The sequence below is a fragment of the Lygodium microphyllum genome, chromosome 30 (assembly GCF_053477565.2).
Source record: "Lygodium microphyllum isolate KBCC chromosome 30, Lygodium_microphyllum_v1.1.10, whole genome shotgun sequence".
In the NCBI taxonomy this organism is placed as follows: domain Eukaryota; kingdom Viridiplantae; phylum Streptophyta; class Polypodiopsida; order Schizaeales; family Lygodiaceae; genus Lygodium; species Lygodium microphyllum.
Genome location: NC_141164.1, coordinates 93,084,791 through 93,105,236, shown reverse-complemented (window position 1 = coordinate 93,105,236; position 20,446 = coordinate 93,084,791).

Genomic DNA, 20,446 nt, shown 5'->3' with positions numbered 1-20,446 from the left:
GCTTGCTTCTTGTTGCTAAAATGGAAGAAAGAGCTTGAAAAGGAGGTGCTGTAATGAATTTATAGGCTTGCTATCCTGTAAAATAGCAATGTGATAGAAGAGGGAATATGGAGGATTTTGATAGTGGAGAAGTGGGGGATGATGGGAATGGATGGGGCCAGTTTCTGGCTATCTGTGGGTGCTGTACATGAGTTTATAGCAAAGAAAAATGATGTTGAATGAAGAAAAACGAGCTCTTATTTATAGGAGAGGGGAGAGCTAGTACAAAAGGGAAAAGTGGAGCAGCACAAGACAAGTGTCCAGCCACATGTCATGAGATGTGACAAGTGGTGGGACACTTGGAAACTTGTGTGACAAGTGTCTTGACACTTGTCTCTTCTCTATGGCCTTCCTTTTTGGGTTGAATACTGTCAAGAATAGAAACAACCAAATTTAGTAAGCACAGTCAGAGTACAAAACTTACTATTTTTATAATGACGTCCCTATTTTTTAGGACTAGCATTTTTAGGCTAATTTGAGGCTCCTAAAATTTAGGGACCTCCTAAAATTTAGGGATCTTCTAAAATTTAGGGACCCCCCCTATATGGGTGTCATATGAAAGCTTTTTCCGTGTACATCGCAAAAATGGTATCCGAATCTTCATGCGACTTTCCTATGCAAAGAAATGTGCATTTCAAGCTTTCAACCCACACATGCACATTATACAAGCATTTCATGATCATGCCATCTTGTTGATTGTAACTGTCTGTTCTGGTGGATCTAGCCCACACTTCAAGGCATCAATCCTTTCTGTGTGCGAGTCTAACCCTGATATGTGTGAACTATCTTTTCTCTAACCCACCGCGTGGGTCCACCATAACCTGTGACCACTCATCAGTGGCCAGCTCCAATGCACTTTTCTTTATATCTAATTAGTGCAAAGGAAATAAATTTAATAAATCATTATATAGAAAAATTAATGAAAAAGGATACAAATTCTGTTTCTATAAAGTTGTGACAGCCCTCTAGCTTTTATTCAGTTGTCCTCAACTGAAAAGCTTCTTGATATTGCTATAGAATATCTGGGTAATCCTTCATGAATTTTTCATCTACCCACTGTGCATCTGTTGTGGGTAGATTCTTGAATTTTAGTAAGAATTTTCGTGTCACAAGGCCACTTCTCATGGTTCGATCCTTGAGAAACAAAATCTTTTCAGGTTCCAAGAGTTGCTCTGTTTCTTCAACTTCTTGGGGATCTTCAGTAATGGGTTCCTTTAGTTCTGGTCCTATGTAAGGTTTTAGCAAACTTACATGAAAAGCATTGTGTATTTTCCAATGACTAGGAAGCTCAAGTCGATAAGAAACTTCATTTATTTTCTCAATCGCTTTGAAGGGTCCAAAGTATCTCCTGGAGAGCTTTGGAAAAGATGAATTTTGACCAGAACCATGTTTGAGCCTGCTTTTATCAAACTTTAGCAAGACATATTGACATTTTTCAAAAGCCAAAGGTCTTCTTTGTTTATCTGCTTGCTTCTTTTGTCGCTCTTGGGCAACTTTGATAGTGGCTCGAACTTGATCTATTGCGGTTTTTAAATCTGAAGCAAACTCATCAGCAGCAAAAATCTTATCTTTAGTGCGAATAATTGGAGGAGGAATCACTTTACCCTGTACTATTTCATTTGGAGCTTTCCCTGTGGATGAGTGCACTATATTGTTGCAAGAAAACTCCAATAATGGAAGATATTTCTCCCATTGTGACTTATGTTCACTAACATAAGCTTTCAACATATCCAAAAGAGTGAGATTCATCACCTCTGTTTGGCCGTCAGTTTGAGGATGAAAAGCTGAGGAGAACTTTAAAGTGATTCCCAAATTCTCAAATAAAGCACGCCAAAAGTTACTTGTGAATTTGGAGTCTCTATCTGAAATGATCTCAGAAGGCATACCATGTAATCTGAAGATATGTTGAATGAAAAGTCTTGCAGCTTGTGCGGATTTCAATGTTTTATGACATGGAATAAAATGTGATTGTTTGCTGAATCTATCAATTATGACCCAAATCATATCATGACCTTGAGGTGTTCTTGAAATACCTCAGATGAAATCCATTGTGATAGATTCCCATGGATCTTTGGGCACTGGAAGAGGTTGCAACAATCCTAGAATCTTCTGCCTATCATATTTGGATTTTTGGCATACCAGACAAGCCTCAATGAAGTTATGTGTATCTCTTCGTAATGTTGGCCAATAAAAGTAGTGCTCAATTGCACTTAGAGTGGCTGCCCTCCCTCTATGCCCTGCATAAGGGGATTCATGACTTTGTTTAAGCACCTTTTGTCGAACATGAAGAGTGACACAAAGGCGATTGTTCATGAGAAGGTAACCGTCTTTGATGGAATAATCTGGATGAGAACCTCCTTGCTGTAAATTTGACCAAATTGCTGCAAAATCAATATCTTCATCATAAGTATTCTTCATCATTTGAAAATCTTCATGATGAGCCACTATAATAGTTGCAATGCAAGGCACTCTAGAAAGTGCATCAGCAACTACATTTTGTTTCCTTGGAATGTACATAATTTGAAAATGAAACATAGACAAGAAATTTTCCCATCTTGCATGTTTCTCCTGCAAATGCTTTTGAGTCTTGAAATACTTCAAGCTTTGATGATCAGTTTTAATAAGGAATTCATTGCCTAAAAGATAATGTTTCCATATCTTTAAAGCATCAACCACTGCTAAGAGCTCATTTTCATAAATGTCATACCTTTTCTCCACATCATTTAGACGGCGGCTTTCAAAGGCTACGGCATGGCCTTCTTGATTTAGCACTGCACCAATACAATCACCACAAGCATCTGCTTCCACCACAAATGGTTTTACCAGATCTGGAATGATAAGAACAGGTCCAGAAGTAAGAGCTGTTTTCAGCCTTGTGAAGGCTGCCTTCTCTTTTTCCTTCCATTGGAAAGAGATCTTCTTCTTTGTAAGGTCATGAAGTGGAGAAGCCATATGTGCAAAATGCTTGATGAAGCAGCGGTAATAAGAACATAAGCCAAGAAACGATCGCACCTCATGTACATCATGAAGATGAGGCCATTCTTGGATTATCTTGATCTTTTCAGGATCCATCTGAATCCCTTCAGAAGAGATGACATGCCCAAGGTAATTTATTTTATGCATGAAAAATTCACTCTTTTTACCATTCACCAAGAGTTGATTTTGTTGTAGTAATTGTAGAACAATTTTCAAGTGTTGATGATGCTCCTCTTCATTCTTGCTAAAGACAAGAATATCATCAAAGAAAGTACCGACATATTGTCGATGCTCTCTAAGATGCGCTCCATCATTCGATTAAAGGTGGCTGGTGCATTGGTTAATCCGAAAGGAACCACCAAGAATTCATAAAGATCGTATGAAGTGCGAAAAGCAGTTTTGTGTACATCTTGTGGTATTACCCTAATTTGATGATAACCACTCTTTAGATCAATGCGGCTGAAAACCTTTGAGCCTCCTAGACGATCCAAAATGTCGTAAATTCTGGGAATAGGAAACCGATTCTTCACAGTGATTTTGTTGAGGGCTCGATAATCAATGCACATCCTGAATATGCCATCTTTCTTTTGAACAAGAAGAACCGGTGAACAAAATGGTGAGCTACTTGGCCTAATTAGCCCACGGTTGAGTAGGTCTTGGACTTGCTTTCTGATTTCTTCTTGTTGAGGACGGCTCACACGGTATGGTGTTATATTAGGAGGAGAACTGCCCGGGATAATATCAATATGATGGTCTTCTGGCCTTTCTGGGGGAAGCTGATAAGGAAGATCTTTCGAAAAACAATCTTTATACTTTTCCAAGAGCTGAAGTTGCTCTTGGTTTTCAGCATTCATATTATCTTTTACATCAGTGACATAAAGCAGACAACATTGAACACAATCCTTAATTGCTCTAGAGACTTGCATATGGCTTACCATAGGTATGGTGTCTCCAGACAATCCAGCTTGGATCTCGTACTTCTTGCCTTTGTTGGTGAGTTCTACCTTCTTTTTCTGAGAGAAGATGGTTGAATCTACTCTATGATTCCAGGGCATGCCAAGAATCACATTGCAACCATCAAGGTCTCCGATACAGAAGGTATCTTCGTCACTGTAGCCTTGAATTTGAAACTTGAGCTTGCCAATGTAGGGTATCACAGTCTTTACTGTGTCACCTTCATCAGCATTTAAAGCTTGGCGAACTTCTGCCGGAGTGTCCATCTCTTCATTCTTTAATCCAAGCTCTTTAGCTAATTGCAAGGAAATGATATTTTCATTCGCCCCAAGATCTATCAAGAATAGTGCTTGCTTACCTTGCAACTGTCCCCAAGCTTTTAATAATTTGTGCGTCTTTGGAGTGTGAGTTGTGTTTGCAACTACATCATTGATAGCATTGATTTTCACTGGCGACTTAGGCTTGTTGTCAGAAACCTTGCTTTGTCCCTTGTTTGGACATTGCTTCGCTATGTGGCCTGTTTGTCCACATTTAAAGCACTTCCCTTCTTTCATGAAGCGTTGCTTTTCTTCTTCGGAAAATTGCTTTGCTTGTGGATATAGATTGGAGCGAAATTGAGGAGCATTAGGAGGTGCATAGGGCTTCATCTTCTTTTGATTTGATGGTTGCTTTTGCCGCTGTTTTTGTCCTTCATTTGGGGCTGAATACTCCTCATCGTCAGCTACTCTCTTGTTATCATTCTTTTGGAATGATTTGTTGCCATTGTGCTCCATTTCTCATGTCTCAGCATGGTCAATGAGTTCCCTGAGACTAGAACAATGATAATGATTAAGAGCAGTACGAAGTTTAAAATGTAAACCTCCTTGAAACTTCCTAAGCTTTTTCGAACTGCTGATCTTCTTGAAATGTTGGACCTTCAAAAGTAGCTCCCAAAATATCTTGGTATAGTCACCAAGTGACTCATTTTTCCTTTGCCAAAGCCGATCCCATTCCATTTTTACATCTCTTTTGAAATGAATAGGAAGAAATTGGCTTTGTATCATGCGAACAAAGGACCGCCATGATTTTGGGGTAGCATGATCATATTCCAACCTCGTCCACTAAGTATGGGCTAAGTCGGTTTAATGTAAAGCTGCAAACTTAATCTTTTCTTTTTCTTTATACTTGTCACGACCATACAAAATTTGAAATTGACGAATAAACTTCAGAAGAAGATCAGGATTTCGAGAACCATCATACATACTGAACTTGATCTTCTTTTCAAGTTGAGATAGTGACTAAGTCTTCTTCTTCTTCTTATGCCTTCGTCCATGCTCGGATCTTGAGGTTGAAGATGATGAAGTGCTTGATGGGGATGAAGATGGAGACGAGGGTGAAGAATGTCGATGCCTTTGACGATGATGAGGTCTTCCACGAGAAGGGTGTGACTCTTCGTTACTAGAAGAGGATCCATCAGAATAGGTGCCAGATGACTTTGAAGAAGAGGATGAGCTTCGACGCGATCTCTTTCTTTGTCTTGAAGTAGAATGGGAATGCCTCTTAGAAGTAGTTGGACTTCTTGATCGGCTCCTTTCATTGGTATGGCTTTGTCTCCTTGAAGTAGATGGGCTTCTTTCCTTGAATTCTTTGGGATTCTCAACTTTTTCTAGTTTGAGAAGTTGCTCACGAATTTGCTGATTCTCCTCTCTAAGACTTTGAATGGCTTGAAGGATAGCACTCGACTGATCCATTGAGACTCTTAAGAAAAAAAAAAAGCTCAAGCACTCAATGCAAGGGCTAAAAACAAACAAACTTATAATTGTAAGCGCTACCAGTGTTGGGGGTGAGGACCGAGCCAAAGCTCTGATACCACTGTAAACGCCCCGAACAACGTAGTATGCTTAACAATTATGATATTTGCTTGTTTTCGAGATTTTAATATAAAAGAGAATGAACACTTAAAGCTGAAAATGAAAATTACTCACAAAATTACAGCCATGAAAATGTAAAAGTAATGGAGACAAGATTGAGGATTGAAGATGGACAACCCCCCTCCCCCCCCCCCCCCCCGAAGCAATGTATTTCTACTCAACCCAAGTCCCTTAGGGAAGAGCTCAGTTACAATCAACCTGAGAGTGAGAAGAAGTAATTCTCACTCTCACAAGATCATGCAAAGATATACAAACGCACATGCATTATCTATTATGCAATGATAAGAACTGTTTTCTTTACAGTATGAGAGAAGAAAAAGGGGAAATCAGCCTTCTCCATCGTTGAACAGTAGTACATGGATAGGGCTTGCTTCTTGTTGCTAAAATGGAAGAAAGAGCTTGAAAAGGAGGTGCTGTAATGAATTTACAGACTTGCTATCCTGTAAAATAGCAGTGATAGAAGAGGGAATATGGAGGATTTTGATAGTGGAGAAGTGGGGGATGATGATGGGAATGGATGGGGCCAGTTTTTGGCTATCTGTGGGTGATGTACATGAGTTTACAGCAGCAAAGAAAAATGATGTTGAATGAAGAAAAATGAGCTCTTATTTATAGGAGAGGGGAGAGCTAGTACAAAAGGGGAAAGTGGAGTAGCATAAGACAAGTGTCCAGCCACATGTCATGAGATGTGACAAGTGGTGGGACACTTGGAAACTTGTGTGACAAGTGTCTTGATACTTGTCTCTTCTCTATGGCCTTCCTTTTTGGGTTGAATACTGTCAAGAATAGAAACAACCCAATTTAGTAAGCACAGTCAGAGTACAAAACTTACTATTTTTAGAATGACATCCCTATTTTTTAGGACTAGCATTTTTAGGCTAATTCGAGGCTCCTAAAATTTAGGGACCCCCCCTATATGGGTGTCATATGAAAGCTTTTTTCGTGTACATCGCAAAAATGGTATCCGAATCTTCATGTGACTTTCCTATGCAAAGAAATGTGCATTTCAAGCTTTCAGCCCACACGTGCACATTATACAAGCATTTCATGATCATGCCATCTTGTTGATTGTAACTGTCTGTTCTGGTGGATCTAGCCCACACTTCAAGGCATCAATCCTTTCTGTGTGCGAGTCTAACCCTAATATGCGTGAGTTCTAGTCACAGACGCCCAATCGGGCCATATAGGTGGAAGTGTGAACTATCTTTTCTCTAACCCACCGTGTGGGTCCACCATAACCTGTGACCACTCATCAGTAGCCAGCTCCAATGCACTTTTCTTTATATCTAATTAGTGTAAAGGAAATAAATTTAATAAATCATTATATAGACAAATTAATGAAAAAGGATACAAATTCTGTTTCTATAGAGTTGTGACAGGAAAGTTTTGTGAGGCAGATTAAAATCTCCTGGAACACTGAATTATGAAAGAGTGGAGTTTGTACGAATGTTTTATGTGTTAGCAATGCATCTTGGGGCTTATCCCTGAGGTGTAGGAGAGTTGCACTGGAGCCGCGGCAATCAGCTGAGAGGTGCTTCCCTATGTGTGTATTACGAGGCATTATCCCTATATGTTATGGGATCGCCCTTTGAGGAGATGGGAAGGTGAACGTTGGACTACAAATTGGATACAAACACAAAATCGTCATAAGCATTTAGTGCAAAGTGAGTCTTAGACGCTCCTGGTCCGCGAGGCCGTGTGGTGGGGTTGTCTGTTGTATGTATGAGGTCCGGCTAGTGCCATAGCCAGTGCTGGCCCATTTTAGATCCCATCAGTGGTGCGTGTGCCGGGAGCTGCCTATAAGTGACGGTCTCCAAATCTAAGTTGTAAAGGGACCTAAGTTTATAATTTCCATTAGGAGTATGCTAAGCTAACCATAAAATGGGGTTTATTCAAGGATGGAAAAGCTTGGCTTTCCCTATACAAAACTTACTGATGGACTTAGTTAGTTATATAGAGCATGAGTCCTCTACAGAAGATAATTTAGGTGATGAGAAGAGTAACCAGTTAGTGGTTACCCCATCCTCTAATGTGATGGCATGGGCAGAGGTTTGCCTTGGTGTGGTCTCTACCTAAGAGAAATCATGTATAACCATCCATCAACCTAGAGGACATGAAATAAGTATGTTGGAAGCTATGGCGGTCATGGCATCAACAAGTGATTATGCTAAAGCCGTAGTGCCATAGGAAAAATTCGACACACAGTGGAGTACAATTATGGCTGAAACATCCCATGTGGTGGGGCATTGTGCCAAAATTTTAAGTATCACAAGGATGTTAGAAGCCCTAGATGTAAAGGGAAAACCTTTGCTTAAAAGACACGGTCCCTAGGTCCTAAAACTAAGGATAAGTTTGCTTTCAATGAGGGGCAGAAGCTCCTAGATGAAGCCATCATGGAAGTGCCTAGGAAGGGGCAAGATGTGGAAGATCCTCTAAGAAAGGATCGAAATGACATGCTAAGAGCTATAGGTCTCCCTAGACCACTTTATGAGTTGGCAGAAAGGGACATTAAGGATAATATTAACCTCCCTACACCAGTAAAGGTGGAAATGGAAGAGGTTGGAGATCTGAAGACACTAGGGTTAGGCCATGATTACGAGGATTCTAATGGCCCAGTGCTAATCTCGAAGGAAAGGACTAAATGCCCTCCTCCTTATAGGAATCTGCCAGTGTTTCATGGGCTGGTTAATGAGGATCCGATGGTGCATTTACGAGAATACGGCCTAACTTGCCTTGCAAGTGGGTTCAATGATATTCATTGGATGCTTGTATTCTCAAGTACCCTAAAGGGAGAGGCTAGAAAATGGTACTGGAGCCTCCCAAGGGGGTGTATTAAATCCTTTGAGGAGTTGAGTGGTCGATTTTTAGATGAATATGAGAAGAAGGTGCCTATGACCCAAGTTTTAGGGCAGCTGATGCAGATTAGGCAAGAGTCCTATCCTTCTGTTAAAGAATACGCTAGAGCCTTTGATGATATTCTGAGGCTTTGGCCAAGAAGAGCTACTGCATTGCCAGGTGATGTGCTATGTGAGCTCTTTTTGAGTTGCTTAGAGATTAACATGCAAATCCAAGTGGGATTGCAGAATCCTAAGTTGTTAAGGGAAGCAAAGATGCATGCCATTGATTATGAGGGACATATTCAGAGATGTTGGGAAAAATTTTGGAGTTTTTCCCGCTCAGTACAAGTACATCCTAGCTTCCAACCATTTCTACAAGGAGATAGCTCACTTATTGATACCAAGGCAGCCTATGAGAGGAACCTTGGTAGCCAAAATCTCCAAGCAAAAAATGGCAATAGTAGGGATAATATACCCCCTAGGGATAAAAAGATTCCAAGCCCAGTAAGTCCCATCTCAAGGCTTGCAACACTTCCATGAGAGGTAGTTGTGACGGTGGAATTGATAGAACCATTAGGTCTACAAGCTTAGATGAGCATTCTATGAGTGGTTCTAGTTGTGCTCCTAGTAAGGGTCTTGAGAGACCTTTCCAATTTATAGATGAATCATGCTTTCGAGTAGATGCTATTCCTTTTAGTAAAAGCATGGTTCCTATGGCTAAGCATTTAGAGTGGACAAAGGAAAGGGAAGACATCTCATATGAAGAAGATGCAGCATGCCCAAGGTCCACCTATACTAAATAGAAGCCATAAGGCTGTGAGGCCATCTGGTAATGGTGATAAATCCACAGTGAGTCCATTGGACCAATGTGGGCAAATGAGGAAGTCTGAGAATATGAAAAGGAATATGAGATGGGTTTGGAGGTCTGAAATCCCTAAAAATATTGTTAGTGTGTCAGATGAAGGACCAGGAATTGCATGTGGACATGCTTTATGGATTCCCAAGAGGATACGACTAAAGGCCATAATGTGACATCTGAAAATAGGGACTAGCGCCCTAAGATGCATCTATGTGATGAGTCTAGGCTTGAAGCTCTGTCTAGTTTGGATCGTATCATTGACATATATAATGGTCAAATTAGAGAAGAGTTGAATGATCATAAATCCATGCTCCCTATAGGAGGAGTTACTGGAAAGTTGGGACAAGCAATCCATTTGAATGACGATCAAGGGGATGACATATATCAACCTAATGATGTCATTCATTCAGCTCATAGTACCCAAGAAGAGATGGCCATTATTACTGAGATATCAGTAGAAAGGCTCGGGCTAGTGGACCTACAAAGAGCGTAGATCAAGCTTTTAGCTGACTCGCATGAGGAGCATGAGGCTAGTCCTCCTATTTTATGCTATCCTTGGTATCCTGATTAGTTTGATAGGATGTGATGTATATGCCAAGGAGATCATATATTGCATGTATTAGAATGAACTATCCATTTTAGGCCAAGAGGATCAGTTACTTTAAGTAGTTAATGTATGATTTCTTTAGGCCAAGAGGGCCACTTATTTTCAAGTTTTAATAATCTATCTCTTTAGGCCAAGAGGGCCAGTTCGTTTGCAGTGAAATGTGCTATTTCTTTAGGCCAAGAGGGCCCTATCTCTATTCAGTGCAGGTACGTTTAATGCTTTGTTGTTTTAGTGATTGTGCTATACATGTTGATGAAGTCGTTGGAGGGAGCCTTTGCTGCGAAGAAGTGTCTTGTGGCCATTCTAGGTGGTTTCGTCTCCTTTTTTTTGTTTCCCTTAAGCAATTAATGATATATGTGGGTGTAAGGGTCTTCTTTCTTGTTGGGGACCGGCACTTGAGGCATGAAGTCCTAGGTTTGGGTTCGGTATGTCTGGGGAAGGTATGAGTAGTCATTGCCTCCTACAAGGCATTGTCTGGCATTGAAAGACCTATTTTGGATAGGAGTTCTAGTGACCTTGTTCTGCTGACCTACTAGGGGGCCATTCTAGGAGTTCCTGTTAGTTGTGAGGCAGTTAGAGAAGCCTGCCAAAAAAAAGAAAGATGGAAAGAGACAACACCCTAAATATTTGAAAGACCATATATGAATATACGGAGGTGTGTAAATATATAAAAATAGAAAAGGAAAGAAAGAAAAATCCTTGAGCTGTTGTTTATTACCTTGAGAAGGCCTGGTAGGTTCCTGGGGATGAGTCAGACTCGGGGCCGATGCCTTGTCTTCCTAGGGATGGCAACTAGCTAAAAAGCAAAGAAACTAAAAGAAGAATGGAGCAAAAATAAAAGTGAGCATTAGAAAAGGATTAAGTGTCGCCTTGCGAGGGCTTGGTAGGTTCTTGGGTACTGAGATAGGACTTGGGAACGATGCCCTGTTCTCCTTGGGTCACTACGCTCAGCTCCCTCCTTTTTACACGCCCGAGTATGGAAAATAAAAACTTAAAAGAGAAAAGTAATGTGCTAAAAGAAAATATTTGTTGATCAGGCTATAGGAGTCCTCGCCTAGTAGAAGCTCCTGGTTGAGTTGTCCTTAGTTAGGTAGGTAGTTCAGACCACCACTTAGGGCGACCTCTTTGATAGTTCTTTTTAGCTTAGCTATGTTGCAGCAGTTGGTTAGTGACCAGCTTCGGGCCTTGTATCTGATTATGCTCGGCCACTCCTCGTGGATTTCATGCCTTGGTTTTGTCAGGGGTAGGGTATGAGCTGTGATGTATTGTGTTGTGCATTTTTTGTATCAGCTTGATGCTCCTTTTTGTTGTTTATGTGCATATCTATTCGTGGGATTCGATGGGCTGAGTCGCCCTATCCTGTGGTCACCAATGATAGATGATTTTTTATGCCGAGAAGTGCTTAAAAATAGCAAAAAATTACGAATATCAAGGGAAAAATAGACTTTGTCGAAGGCGGCGGTGGCAATCAGGACGATTTTAAGCGGCAAGTCCCGAAAGCGCCAGTGCTTATTTTTATGGAAATCAAACGGTGGCGGATGGTCGACCTGGAGTTTTCCTAGATGTAAAACAATGCCAAGAATCCAACACAAGCGATGGATCTCCATTCCGAGATTGTTTAATCCCCCATTTAATCCCCACAAGGGTTGGGGTTGTGAAGCAGCTACTGGATTCGAAAGCTGGGAAGAGCGTGACAGGGTCCAACTTTGTAGATTTCGACGTCATGAAGCCACCTGTCTAGACGGATCTCGATTCCGATGCCGTTTGCCCCCTCAAATGTGAAAAAACCACTTGGCCAAGAGTGTGAATGTAAAAACATGAACTAGATAAGTTGGGTATTTGGTTGAAAGCTCTAACTAAAAGAGCTTAAGGCCTAAAAGGCCAAAATTTGAAAGGATGGGGGAGGGGGGGGGGGGGGGGGCATCAGTTTTTTGCACCCCCTCTTTTCTCCCAAGATGATGAATTTCTGATATGCAGAATCAAGAGGAGTGCTCTTGGGCTTGGAATGCATCTATCCTTCGCCCTCCATCGCCACAAACCGATCAGGAAATGATGCAGTGAGTGAAGAGAAAAAAAACCAATATTTCTCTCTCCTCCCTCTCTCTCCTGCATAGAGGCAATTCATGTGCAAGAAATCAAAAAGAAGAGGGGCTAAAGAATGCTTGTCCGACTGTGATCTGATTGCTTCAAGATGAACAGGAGGCTGAGGAAAGAGGTTCAGCACCGAAGAATGGTTGCTGGTTGGTCTGTGGGCTGCCCGGAATAATGATTAAAAAACCCGCAACACGTAAGACACACGGTATGCTTCAATTTTACAAAGAAATTTGATTGTTTTTGTTGTTTCATGGTCCAAAAGTTGTTCATATCCAATGAAATTTTGTTTGAACCTTGTTTGCATCTTGTTTGAGAGCTGTAACTATAGAAATACAGAACCGGTAATGATTTAGAGCCGTTATTAATTCTTTAAAACCCATAAAATGTCATTTTTAGTGGAAATTAGTAATTTTTTTAAATTTTGAGTTGGAGAAAAGGGATTAAAATGAGATAAAATCAGAGAAAATACTAAATCTCAGTCAAAATAATAATTCATTACCAATAAATCAAAAAATTCCTATTTTCCATGAATAATAAATAGAGAAAAGCAGTAAAAAAAGGGAAAATTGGGTTTTTCGCGCTTAAAAATATGGAAAAATAAGATTTATGTGTGTGAATGTTTGGTAAGGGTAAAGCATGAGGCCTTTTTCTTTATGTTATAGTCTATGTTCATTGCTTTTTACATACAAAAATGATACAAAACAACCATTTATACCTATGTACCGCAACAACACCTAAACGGTGAGGGGGGAATGAAGTTTGTGTGACGATCTAATTGTTGAAAAGATACAAATTCTGATTTTCCTCTTTGTGCATAGCATTTAGGGATCGTTCCATACTTAAATATAGGCAACTAGTAGCACGGAAGTTCCGGTGCTAGTTCCTAAAGTAACGCAGCACGTAACGTTTAGTTAAAATTCATGAAAGGGCTGTTTTTCGCACCTCACATGGCTACTTTTTTAAATCATAAAATGGTTGTGTACAATAGTCATACACCTTGCATCAAGCATGACACGTGGTATCTCCTGGAATGCATTGCAATTGATTGATAAAATTTGACCAACACTGAGAGGACAGGAAATGTAAGCTATAGGTTCAACGGACGCTTCCATTGGGGAAAGTTTTGTGAGGCAAATTAAAACCTCCTGGAATGCTGAATTATGAAAGAGTGGAGTTTGTATGAATGTTTTATGTGTTAGCGACGCATCTTGGGGCTAATCCCTGAGGTGTAGGAGAGTTGTAGTGGAGCCGCGGCAATCAACTGAGAGGTGCTTCCCTATGTGTGTATTACAAGGCATTATGCCTATACGTTATGGGATCTTCCTCTGAGGAGATGGGAAGGTGAACGTTGGAATACAAATTGGATACAAACACAAAATCATCATAAGCATTTAGTGCAAAGTGAGTCTTAGACGCTCTTGGCCCGTGAGGCCGTGTGGTGGGGTTGTCTATCGTATGTATGAGGTCCAACTAGTGCCATAGCGAGTGCCGGCCCACTTTAGGTCCCATCACAAGCTTAATAGGTTCCATCTACTCAACAATGGAAAAGTCATTTGGAAAAGGGTCTGGCTAGGCCAAGTGGGACTAGTTTGGTGGGGGCAATGGTAATTTCCTAACAAAAAACAAGAGGGTAAGATGTAGGCTATTGGCTCAAAGTCAACTCTAGATATCAATAAGCACTCTCAATTGGTTTGGATGTAAGGGCAGCTCAAAATAATGGAGGAGTTGTCTTTTAAGCACCTAATTACATGGATTTATACTTTGGAAGATAATCAAACTCACTAGATGTAGCATATGGATCATCTAGCAGTAGCATCTTTGCTAGCTCATGTCAAGTGGGATCACTTGTAGTGGGAGATGAAGCAAGAAGCCTGGTTCATTAAGATACTGGCTTTGAAAATTTTCTTCTATATTGTTTAGCAATTTTTTCTATGCAATTTGATTTAGATGACAACATAATTTAGATTACCATCCATTTCCATGTTTCCTTGTTAGCCTACTGATTAGCAGTAAGTAGCCACCATTGGATGCTACCTCCTATTTGATGTTGTTTCAGGCTAGCCCAATTCTAATCCCTGCTCCTAGCATCATCAAGCTAGAATTATCTTAACATAGAGGAATGTTCTTATATTGAGAATTTGAAAATCACACTTATTTGTATGCCTCTTTGTATAGAGCAGTAGGCAAGGGAAATACAAGAAGTCTAGGAAGAGGTGCCTAAATCCCATAAGTATAGTGAGGGAGAGCTGGAGCTCCAAAAGAAACACTAAGGAAATAGGGTCACTTCACTCCAGCCTTCTCCTGAGTCTTCAAAAGCTACTTCTTTCACTTCCTTGATCTCTTTTGAACTTATATTCACCTCTTTTCAAGGCTAGAAAACTTTTCCAAAGTCCACATACATTCCACATAACACTTACAAAGGCTTACATAACATAATAGAATAGGAATAGAGGCTCTACACAGAGGGTTACAAAAGGTCAATAGAAAGTATTAGAACCACATAACTCATACTAAAACCATTCCAAACTATCAAAAACCATTCAATGAGCTTGTAAAAAACCTCAAATTTCATCAATCAGCTCTATGCTTCATATAGAAGAAAAATGAAACAAAACAGAAGCTAAACAGAACCAATTAGAACCTCAACAAAACCTATCGGAACAACACAAAGCCTCATATCTCTACTGAAAAACATCATGAGCTTCCAAAACATAATCAAACTCATTAAAAAAATCTCAAACATCCAAAACAACTAAATATCATTCAAAATCCATTAAAAATCAACCATTCACGACTTAGAAACAACAAAAATCAACCAAAAGAATCAAGTCATTTCAACATTCAACATATCCCCACACTTAATAAGGGAGTGTCCTTGCGACCTAGGAAAAAGGGAAAACAAGTTCATCAAAGAGCTAAACTTGATCTTCTTTAGCATCTTTAAGAAACCATCCAACCACGACCCAATTTATAACCTGTATCTAGTCAAGAATACAACGAAATGAAAACCCTTTATCCATTAACATATCTTATAAACAACAATAAATCATGAGACAAATTCATAAAGGATATAGGAGGTTCTACATGTTTGCTTCTTAAGCTATCCATCCACCATCACCATCACCATCACCATCACCGCAAATCTCCAAAAATATAGCTCTCTAACAAACCAAATATTCAACCACCATGAACTCATCACATAGAAATTAACACAACACAAACACAAAACACCCATCTCAATGGCACCTCCAAAAGAGAGATATATTAGTATGAATCATGAAAGATACATCCAGAGATATTAGTGAAGATGATCCCTCTTGAAGGCTTGGTGATTTCAAAAAAGGTCCATGAATAAGGATTCATCCATAAAAGTTTTTGGAGGATTCTAGAAAAATTGAGGGCAATAGATCCTCTCTAGCAAGACAAGGTATCTACTATGTAGACAAAGGGCATGAAAATACAATACATCCAGTTGTTGGGAATCAATGTTCACATTTACATTCATGCATAACTTTGTAAAGGCCTTCGGATCATTATGTGAATGCCTATGCATATATGCTAGGTACCAAGAAAAGCAAGCCCTCAATCTCACTAAAAGATATGTAGACTGTGAATGTTGTTGAGCAAAATGGAGATAATTTTGATATGCTTGACTGGCAGTAATCCACTCCCCTAGAATTAATGGACAATTAATCTATGGTCTAGTAAGAGAATTAGCTGAGCTCCATCCTCTTATTCTAGGAATCTTCTGATCAAACCCTTCATATCCACTAATCAACTAAGGGGCTTGGGAAATAGAAGTGGTAGGAGATGGAAGAGGAACAGGTAAAAGAGGATGAAGAGATGGGTAGGAAAAATCACAAAATGAGTAATGAGCTAAAGAGGGATTCGTTGAAAATTTAGGCAAATCTGTTAAAAAATGTATTAACTGATAGGCACAAAAAGTGAAAGGAATATGTATAGATGGGGAACGATAAGATAGAGAAGGAGAAAAAACATGATCTTCAATGAAAGAACAATAAGTAAAGATCAAAATTTGAGGGACACCCTAAGATTGAAAAAGAAGAGGTAAAATAAATGTTGAGTTGGATTTATAAAGGAAAAAATAAGCATCGTAACTATGGGCCATTTGTTGATAATAAGACAAGCTAGGAACTGATGGACCTAAGGCGACAGATCGTCAATGATAAGCATCAAAGAAAGATGAGGCAAATGGATGTTGTTTTGAAAGATAAGCTAAAAGATCCACCCTCAGTTGGTTAATGTTCTGCACATGAATAGAGGCTCTATTGTGTCTTTGATTCAAGATCAATGAATCAAACATTGTATGCCACAAAGTTTCAAGGCACTCAGCCACTTTGGAGGAATAGCATTGAAAAATCTCATCTATCCACAACTCCAAATGTTTGACATACAAAGCAGCTTGTAGGAACACATGCCCAACATACTAAGCTAGATCTTCATCATTTGGAATCATCATGTCACCTCTCAAATACATATAAGACATCGACATTGTATCTGAAGTCACAGAGACTTCAAAAACCATTCGAATGACTTCAGTCAACAAGTCAGAAGACCAGGCAACCCACTTCATCCAACCTCTAGGGAAGAGGTAGATCCATCGTTGACTGCACAAAAAATGAGTGATCTGGAGGAATATACTCCTGGAACTGCTCAAATGAAGACCATAACAAGTCCATCCTAGACTTAAGCCTTTCCACTTTATCCTGGAAAAAAGGGCATAATGTGGCTTGTCTTTGAATAACTGCCAAGTCCACAGGGGGCAAAGAAGGAACTGGTTGCACAGTAGGGCTCTATGAAAAAGAACAGGAATGAACCAACTAATCATTAAGTTACTGAATTTGAATGTTTCTCTATTCTAGGGTGGTGTTAGCCAATTTAAGCTTCCTCTCTCTGAGTAGCTATCAAAGCTTGAAGCTGTTGAGATTCCTTCAATAATCTATCCCTCTCCTTAGTCACATTAATCACTTGAGAGTTAGTGTCAGCCAACTGAGTTTGCAAACTAGCAATTTCCATTTTCTATGCATCAATAAGCTTAGTCTACTCCTCCATATGGGTACAAAGATAAAAAAATCTTTCTTGACCAAAAGCTAGCTCATCATTTGCTTTATTCCATTCTTCTTTGGTGTGTTGAACTTCATCATAGCAAGAAGAATAGAGCTGTTAGATATAGGCAATCACCGAGAGCTCAATAGAACTCTTGATGTCTTTGCATAGGAAGGGAATTGCATGTCCTGCTAGTAAGTGTTGTACAGAAGGAATGGAAATCTCTAGAGTACCATCACGATGTGCTCTGAAAAGATTTGATGTTGCGAGGAAAGCTGGTAGTTGACTGCTAGATTGAACAGGAATAGAGAGTAGAGGAGGAACTGAGGCTGATTCAGCCACTCGTTTAAGGCGTTTCCTATAAATTACCAGAGAAAGGATATGATCAAGATCCTCAATGACAACATCAGTGCAGTCAGTAGGAGGAGGAACTTCTAGTGGATCAACTATCAAGGTAGGAACTTCCTTCGGAGGGGCAGCATATGCCAAAAAGAAAGAAAGGTAAGAACCAAATGTAACGTTAGTGACAGTACCCCTTGTGGCTCTAACAAAGTTTTGATCCATCTTTGACAAAAGATAGGAACTCCAATCAATAGTTATGCCTTTCAACACCATTCTAGAAGCTGTAAATAACTCCTTGGAAAGGTAGTTAAAGGGTGTCGGGCGGCAGGCATAAACCTGTCCTAAAGAAATTGGCATAGTTGCTTCCACACAAGATTAGAGCTCATAGAGACACTGATGCCTGAGGTAGTAATAACCTTATTACGGTTCAACACATCCTATGTTTGCTTCTACAACAACTAAAGGATATCCTCATTCAAGAACAATTATTGAGTAGTAGGAAAAGAGTCTCCTCAATAGGGTAAAGACAAAGCCTTGCCCAAGCTTTTAGGCATCAGTTTGATAATTGTTCCTCTTTCAAGGCCAGACCTCTTACTATAAGAGGCAAGAAAGTGATCACATATATCAATATCCTCTGGGATAAGTAGCAATGAAAGTGCTACGAACTTTGCTAAGCATGCTTTGCTGATAAGATATAAATCCAATAATAAAGAGTAGTGATGAGACACCAACGGAACTTACTAAACTAGGGGAGGAGTATGAGGTGCCATTTAGATGGGTTACACACACACCATACACAAAGACAATCACAACAAATGCCTACAAAACAATAGGATAGGAATAATAGATCAATCATAATAACTCACATGGACTCAACCGACTAACTAACTGCCCCAAGCAGTCCACCCTAGAAAACATATTGCATGACATCTACATATGTGCGACTGAAAGCTTCATGTGATGCAATATAATCAGACACCCTGAATCCTCGTATTAGGCAAAAAAGAAAAAGACATACCGTACCCTAACTCATGTAAGAAGCTAGGAATAAGGATTTAGTGTAAATAACATTGATATTATGCCATGTCACACTGACATTGGTATAAAAGGAGAGGACATGTAATTTTTCACATCTTTTTGACACATTAATACAATTACAGTCTTTCTCTCCCATCTTGCTCACAGTTTCTATGGCTTCTCCCTCTTTCCTGTCTTTCTCTCTCTAAATCTAGTCTTTCTCTCTCCTCATCACTCTTCTTCTCTCTCTTCCTGCAGTCTTTCTCTCTCTTTTGCAGTCTTCTCTCTCCTCTTTCTCTCTCCCTAGTTCTCTCTCTGACAAGTGGTATTAGAGCATTGGTCTTTGATCCATTCTTTTCTTCTATTTTCAATCCTATTTTCCTTTATCAAAATCAATTTCAGACAAAAATTTTACAAGACAGTGACTAGTGGAGTGTTGCAGATCATCTACAGTTAGTAAGAGACTACATCTGGACATATCCAAGGTCAGATATGGCATAGGATGGCTTAAATGACAGGTTGTCATCAAATTTCATGCGAAATTGGAGGTAACTAGGGTAAATAAGAGTTAACCGGGCTTAGTTTCGGAATAAACTATGGTTACTTTGAAAAGAGGGAGTTCTCTTTTCCCTTTCCTGGAGTTTCCTGCAGGTTTCATGGAAGTTCACCATCAAGATCTGCTCATTTCTCTCAAACCTCTGATCTTCTTGGCCAAGAACCTCCTGGAATAGATCCCTCACTTCATTACCTTCAGAATGAGCACAAGATTTCTTCAACTAGGCTCAGCTATGGAGCTAGAAACAACCCCAAAAATTGCGGCGCAATTTTCGGGCTGATTTCAGCTTGCTCTTTGCTATGGATGCTTCCTATTCAGCTCTTGGCACTCTCCCTGATCCTTGGCAAGTATAAATCATCAGTTAAATGGAAACATTCAGCCCCATTCAAGGTTCTTCAGCCTCTTCCTAAACCCTAGGTGAACAGTCCATGGCATTCATGAAAGCTTCAGCCCGAGCTTCCATTTTTTAACAATTTCTTGAAGATTCTTCATCCGTTTAGCCCATGGGATCATCTCAGCAAAGATTCTTCAACAAATTGCAAGGATTAAGGACAAAATGGTCAAAGATTGAAGCTCAAGAGCTTCTATGGAGCAAAAATTTGGAGGAAAAGGGTTTAATGCCTCAATTTCAAGCATTTGAAGCTTCAAGATTGTTCTTAAGTACTGAATACACAAGCCTTGGGGATTATTTTACCAACATTGGACAACCGGAGGCTCTATCAAGCATATGAAGATTGATCAAGTCATCATCAACCATGTCAAAGGTACTCTTCTTCAATTCTTAATCTCTCTCATTAATCCAATTGTTGAGCTTAATCCATTTGATTGAGAGATTAAAGAATTGAATAATATCCATTAAATTTCAGCCAACCTTTACTTGAATCAATCCATTCATGAATGCAATGCTTGCTTTATACATACTAGTTTCAATCAGTGAATTAGAGGCTTCAATCTGAAATTTCCAGCATAACAATTGAATCCCATTGATTGAATCTATTGATTGATGAACTTGTTTACTCTAATCCATTGATTGGCTAAATTTCTTTTACCCAAGCTAAAATATTGTAAAAGGGTAAGTACTAGCAATCAGTGAGTCACTGAATTGCATTGGTAAGACCCTTCTCCTATCCAAACTTTCAAAATTCCATTCAATTGCATCTCATGAAAGGCTGAATGAATATTTCAAAA